Here is a 7,434-nt window from a genome sequence, read left to right on the forward strand (position 1 = left end):
ATGGTTGTTCCGTTTTCATGTCAAGGTTTTAATGAGGCTTCTCTTGTTTCCTACTCTTCTTAAGCCATAGTCTAATACGTTTGATATTCCTCTTTCAGGGTAAGAGGGTTGGGGTTCTCTCTCTTCAGCAATTATTTGTTATGATTGTGACCGAGGGCTTCAAATGGGATTTGAACCGGAGACCCTTCGATCAACAGCCAACCACTCCATCTACAAGGATACCACGCTCTTAAACTCTCGATGGCAGCTGCTAAAATTGGATTTCGATATCAATGCCGTACATCGAAAATAAAAATTTGATTCGATATTTGTTGATAGATGGAGAGTAGATATGTTGATTGATAAGTGAATGTAACAAATATGTAATGTAGATGTATTAGTCAATAACAGCCAATGGTATCGCATAACTTGATGGCAGTTGCACGCTGTCTTGGTCAATGGGCAACTTTTGACGTCGACTCTCGATCACTCAAATAATTCAACCCGGTGATTTGCACAGATGAGGAAGTGCTCATCCCAAATTAAGCCACAGACGTGAGATATTATTCTTTCTGGGTAAAGTGAGGGGGGAGTTCGAAGGTGATTTTTAAAGGTGAGGATTGTGCTATTCCAATGTTAAGCCGGGCTCGCGGGGGCGAAGATAGCACCTGAACCCCTGTCGTACATTATTACTCCCAAAAGACATATTGAATAAGTCCATTGTGTGGCCACGAAAGGCTTGTGACATTACTTAAACCATCGTTCAGAAAGTAACTCGCGAATATTTATTGGTTTACGCTCACATTGAGACCATCGGGCACTCGCTTATAGTGCATTAGAATTCGTGAGTATTAAAAAAAATTGAATCTTAATACGAAACTTTTTGCACATTGGAATGTATTTAACGAAAATCTTCAGAATTCTTCCTTCTTTGTTTCTTCTTCCGTCGAAACTTCCGCACAGATTAAGCCACATGCCTGTAGCTTAATCTGAGATGAGCACTATCCTCACCTGTACATATTGACAATATTTCTCTTTTAGGGTAGGGTGGTGGAGGTTTCCTATTTCCTGTGGAGAATCTCTACATGAGTGATTACGAACTCCGAAGGCTACAAACGGGATTTAAACCGGAGGGCCTTCGATCAAGAGCCAAGCACTCCATCTATTAGGGTGACATCGCCTTAAACTCTCGATAGCAACTGATAAACATGCATCCCTTCGCCAATACCGTACATCTAAAATCAAATTTTGAATCGACATTTGTTATTAAACAATGGTCAATCATAGCCAATTGGTAGTTAGTCACCATAGCGTGGTAGTACTAGCACGTGGGTGAGTAGATTTTTTCATCAACTCTTGATGTAAATATGTCAGCTATTAGTGAATAAACGAAGGCTTTATTGCTGAGCATGAAAAATTGAGTATTCATTGGGAACCTCTAGATCGACGATATTTATCGATTGTTATTTCCCGCCGATTGTAGAGATTTCCTGAAATCGATGTCGATTTTCGAATGTCCTACCCCAATCAATTCACTCTTACCGACGCTAAAACCACAGATGGCCAAGGTAAACCTCTTCACCTAGTTTTTTCAACTCAAATGCTGGTTTACTAAGATTTTGAGCTAAGCTAAGGGTTTCGTTTACCCCATACAAGCCCTAAGCGTTTTACATTCGATTATTTGGATAAGGGAGTCCTTCAGATTTCCTCCACTTGAAAGTTTTGATATTCTGACAATCACCATAAATTGTCTTTCCCAGGGGCGCAGCTAGGAATTAAGGCCGGGGGGGGGGGTGTTTAGGTGGAACTAATACGGGGTATGTGGGGGAATAGAATACCCACCAGGATAAGCGGTAGGTGAGAGATCAATAAATTGCGGACTTTTAAGATAAATGTTTCTAAATGGCGAGTTTTACGGAATTCTGAGGGATATTTTTATCAATCTTTACATCTTTACTCTATTCTATTAGTAATATCAATTCAATTAAGTAAAATGGATTAAACTTAAAAATTTCTCGAGCTCTGGGGGGGTTTCATCCCCCAAAACCCCCCTCGCTGCGCCACTGGTATTTTCCCCCGGCGAGCTAAAAATTTGCTATATTTTCTCTTTAAAGGTAACTGAAGTTAAATTTTAATCCACAAGTTGACCGAAATTTTGGAGGAACGAGAAATATATCAAGGTATTTCATGAGACATATTTTCATTATGCTATTACTCTATGAACCATTAAGATGCACCTCCATTTATTAAGCTGTATCAATAGTGAATACTCTATTAGATTTGATTTACCTGCATTGAATTCAAATTCGATCTTCACAGAGATGTTCATATTTCTGAGTACTTTGTTGCCTTGAAGTGGCTGTGTCTTGGCTCCCGAAGAAACTAATTCCTGGGGTATTTTCTGTCCATTCCCCTTCAAACTCATGCTCCGAATACCTCTACCAGCTATTCATTCTCAGAACTACTGTTTCCATCAGAAGGACCCGGACAGACCTAAACATTTTCCACATACCCCAAACCCATACCAACCAGTAGTCAATTATATCATGCAAGTTTTGGAATTCATTACATCCCACAATAAAATGCTCCTCCGCCCCGGAATCATTTAAAAGGAATATTACGAATGGTATGAATATTTGAAACAGTAGCACTGTTGTTTTGAAGGGTAAGAATCTTTGTGCTAATTAATTTGAATTTTTAAACATTTGCATTCAATTACACTTGTGTTAATGCTATGTTAATTTCACAATCATTCTATTTTGAGCCAAATGTTATCTGTACTTAAGTTTATTGCTCTTATGGGTTTCCCATAGCATAAATAAAACCATTCATTTATAGCTGCCTAGGGGTGCTCAGATCCCGGTTCTAGATCCCCATAACGATGAGCCCGGGACGATTTCCGGAGACACTGGGAGCGTTACATCGATAATACGGATTGTACGTCAGTAATTGCGTTGGGTGCAGCAGTAGACAGTTCGTGGGTACGTTTTCCCTGACCACTCAAACTTCCACTTCCGCCCGCTTCATTTCCCAAGATCTGGGCCGCCGATTTGCGTGGACCTATGATGGTGCAATCATGCTGCATTGGCGATGCACCTCGATGAACACGTTCAACGCTTCGGAGGTTATTTGTGGGCCACGACGGCAAGATTGTTGGTGCATTGGCGCAGTAAGCCATCATCTCCCGAGATCGCATCTTATCTTTTTTTATGAGCGGAGCGGCAAAATCAAAATGTAACTGTCTACAAGAGATTGTTGCCAGATTGCCAGAGTGAGAAAGGGCTATGATCAATCTAGGGAGATCTAAATTGTACCAGAAAGCACAATAAACTTAAAGGTGTATCACCAACCTTTTAACATAATCGTGCGACATTTAGGACGAGAAAACTTACTGTAACCTCTCCTTCAAAGGATGCAATACAATGCAAGGCAATAAAAGTGCTCGATTCTCATCTTCCGTAGTATTTTTCATTAAACTTAAATCGAGACTTCCACAACAGCAAAATTACCATCAGTTGATTCAAACATTGGGCAAGAGAGAGACCATAATTAAAATGATATTCATCAGCATTGAAGTCTCTTAAGTATTCGTAAGGTATTTTATGAGGAGGATGCAAACGACAGATGAGGTCACCTGCGTGGTAGGGGTATTTCATGACGCACCTTCTTGGGTCTAATGGCATGTTAGGGTACTTCGAGGAGGTAACTTACACTTGAGGATTGCGATATGGGGTAGGGGTACCAAATGAAGGGTGGAGAGAAACCCGGCGTCAGGATCACATTGCTCCCAACCAAAGGCGGCAAGAGGACCACGATTTAACGTCCCTTCTGGCGGACAAATTGTGCTTAATTATCTCCATTAAGCACTCAAGCAAATAACAAGCATATATATATTTCACGGCAAGTTGAAATTAAACCACAAATTGTCATATTTTCTAGTATTTTTTATGTTTCGCATCTGATTTCAGTTTACTTATTTTTTCAATTCGTGTTGCAGGTTATCTTCAGGTATCATAACACAGGCTATGCCTTAAAGGGATTCCTAATTTATCCTTGTTTATTTGAAATGTAGCAATGCTTATAATGTTGATTCCACGGATGACTAAGTTTATTATTATTACCACACGAAGTTCCAAGCAGGGATAAATAGTAGCATAGAGGTATAAATAACTTTTTAAGATGAGAGATAGGTAGAAATTAAACATTGATATGAGCTTTACGTTAAGTTAAACGTGTACATAGGCAATGTAATATCGAATGCTATTGGACGTTCGGTAGAGGAAGAGAATGGCGCATAAATTTACTGGTCCCAATCTAAATCATATGCCTCCTGAAAAAAAACATGGGGAGGAGGAATGACCGAAGACAACATAAGACGGAACAATTCGTGTCGTCGGTTGTCATGGAGGAAAAAATGAACTCTTACAAAGGAATGAAGGGCTTATAACGGAGGGGAACCAAAAACCAATATCCGCAGATACCGAAAATGAAATACGAGAAGATATGCGCACGTCGTTCGATACTGCCAGTCGATAATTACAGCCAGATAGTGATATTTTTTGCAATCACTATTAAAAGAAATATTTCCAGGGCTTCAAGCATTAAGAAAAATAACCAACCTCCAAAATATCAGCCAAAGTTAAGATCAATTTATGCTGTACAAATCAATATTAATCGGACTTAATACTTGTCTAGTAACGCAAAGCATACCTATGCCTCGATATTCGAATTCGTAGTTTTGCTTTCATAAAAGTATATATTTTCAACTCTTTCGGATTCTAATGACAGAAAAAAATCATCGTCTTTAACTGTGATTGATAGAACAAGCTATAATAGAATTCAATAATGTTGAAGTCTGCATATTTTTCATACCCAACTGTTCGCTAGGTGAAGGATGTGGTTCCTAACAAGTTTTAATAGAAAGCCTTTACTTATTCAAACCAAAAAATGGCGAAAACGCGGAAGAATAGTAATTGTAACTGAAGTAAAGGAGGGGCAACACTGGTACGATGTTTCCATATGTTCAGTCTTTGATTTGATTCTTCGTATGAAGACAATGGCAAGTATTATTACTCAGCCAATGACGAAGGTTATGATTAATAAAGCTACGATTTACGAAGTACGATTAATACTGAGGAAATCTGAGACAATGCAAGCCATTCTGAATAGCTTTGTTCGATTTGATGTTTGTCCAACGCACCATAGAAGATGTTACGTAAAAATATGTCAAAAGACTCCCTTGAGAAATTTTGTGGTTGATAACTTTTTATGAGTGTCACGCCCATTATTATAAGTAGTAATAGGTGTAACTTTTCTTATGTTTTATTTTCAAATTTTATTAATTCAGATCAGTCTCAAGCCGTATCATGCGAAAATAAAAATGTGAAGGTATGACCAAAACTTGAACTTTATATCTAAGACTTACTAATCCGAGTAGTTAATACGCTAAGATTTGACTAAGTAGTCAATACAAAAGAGAATCATTAAAGATACATAATGTACGCAAACAATCCTATGCTTAGACAATAGAGCTCATATATAATTTTCGAGTGTTCACGTTCGAATCTGAGAGGCGATAGCTTTATTTTGTGAAAACCCAATATTCCTTGAACAGGGAGAAGAGAGCTCTAAACTTTCAAAAAAACTACAGGTTGCCTGGGGCAAGAATTGTAAGCCGAGATACCACGCGTGGTAGTCGTCAAGAGCTACTGTCAATAGCGAATTCAGGTTTCTTCCCATTCCATTTCTCAGCTAGATCCTCGGTCGTTCTTTTCCCACCGTTATAGCTACATGCCACGGGTGAGGAAATGGCATCAACTTTCGGTGGCCTCCGTGGGAAAACCGACCAGTCAACAGATATGTTTACGCCTAGCTTCTATCTTGAGTTCGTAGCATAAGCGCTAAAATACGAACACTGGCCACGCCTTCCTCGATCTCTTCATCGTCCCTTTTCTCCCATTTAAAGCTCTCCAAGAATGCCTTGTCGAACTTCCTCCTCTTCATGGTCTAGCCCTTCATTCACATACTAAGTTCTCCACTCAAACTAAGATAGGCCGAACGCCACATTGCGATACATCAGATCTAAATCCGTAATCACTGAACTATAAACAATGATCAGACTCAAAGACAGGTCGTTTCATGAAAATATAATTAAAAGTGGAATATTCCATTTCATTCACCATTAGATAGCTGAAAATTCACACCACATTGACATAATTTACTTGAGATTTATCCTATAGGTTTTTCACGGAAACATATAAATTTCTCGAATACGATAACACTTAATTATTCATTTTCTTGATTAAAATTATATTTTCCGCATTTTATTGGGTTGTTTTCTTATTCAAAATGCAATGTCTGACAAGGAGGTGCACTGTATACCATGTTCGCTTGTTATCAAAGGAACTCAGGGGTTTTACTTAAGCATATATGGTATTCTGCATCCCTGTAATACAGCCAAGATTTTCCTAGGAAGCATGAGAAAATCATTCGCAAATCGGCAGCTGACATGTTCTACGGTCAAATGGAAGAGGAGTGCCTTTCCCAGAAAAATAATTGGACTATCCGAACTTCTTTGATAGAATTAGAAGCTATGCAACTAAGAGTTACTCGATGATGCATAACTCAGTAAGGTAATTGAACTAGTATTTGTTTTAATAACTCAGGATGGGCAGTGTCGTTCGAGCCTCGCGATAGGTAGGACTGAATATGGTACAAGAATATGGACTTTATTTGTATAACGTACGAGTCAGTGCAACATAAGGAGGCATATTGTGGAGGATGAACTCGAGAATCTCTCTAACGAGCCTGCGCTAATTTGAAGGGGCCCGAGTGACTTTACATCATACCCAATGGATAGAGAGATCACATATAGTGGCCATCACAAGCTACTCGTGACAGAATTAGGATTCCCATGGAAATATTTCGGCTAAGATGATATTCGAACCCTAAGCATCGAAGAGGAATGCTGTGGGCTATGAATCCTTGTATAGGACTTTAGTCTATATTAATTAATATTCAATGCAACTTCCGATTCAATGACACACACGCAGTGTGTTGTGGAGCATAATAGAACTAGATGCTACGAAACTAGGCGTGACTTGATGATTTATCGCACATTTGCATTTGTATTGTGGCTTATAACCTTGATGACGCTCGAAGGCCGTTGGGCAAGAGAAATAAGAGAAGGAAGAAAACAGGTTTTCTGGACAGGAAGAATGAAGTCATGACGTAGTCCGAGTTAAATAATGATACAATACAAAATTGTACATCCTGATGGACGTGGTAGACATTCCTGATCCCACGAAATCGTACTTCGACGTGAAAATATCTGTAATTAATAGTGCCGCCGTACTTGACGAAACTATGAAGAGAATATACGGAATGAGAGGGAGGAATTTTACTTCACAATAGCATGAAGTATCGATCAAAATTGGGCCATGAGACTCATTATAG

Source organism: Ischnura elegans, chromosome 9 (genome assembly GCF_921293095.1).
Source record: "Ischnura elegans chromosome 9, ioIscEleg1.1, whole genome shotgun sequence".
Taxonomy (NCBI): Eukaryota; Metazoa; Arthropoda; class Insecta; order Odonata; family Coenagrionidae; genus Ischnura; species Ischnura elegans.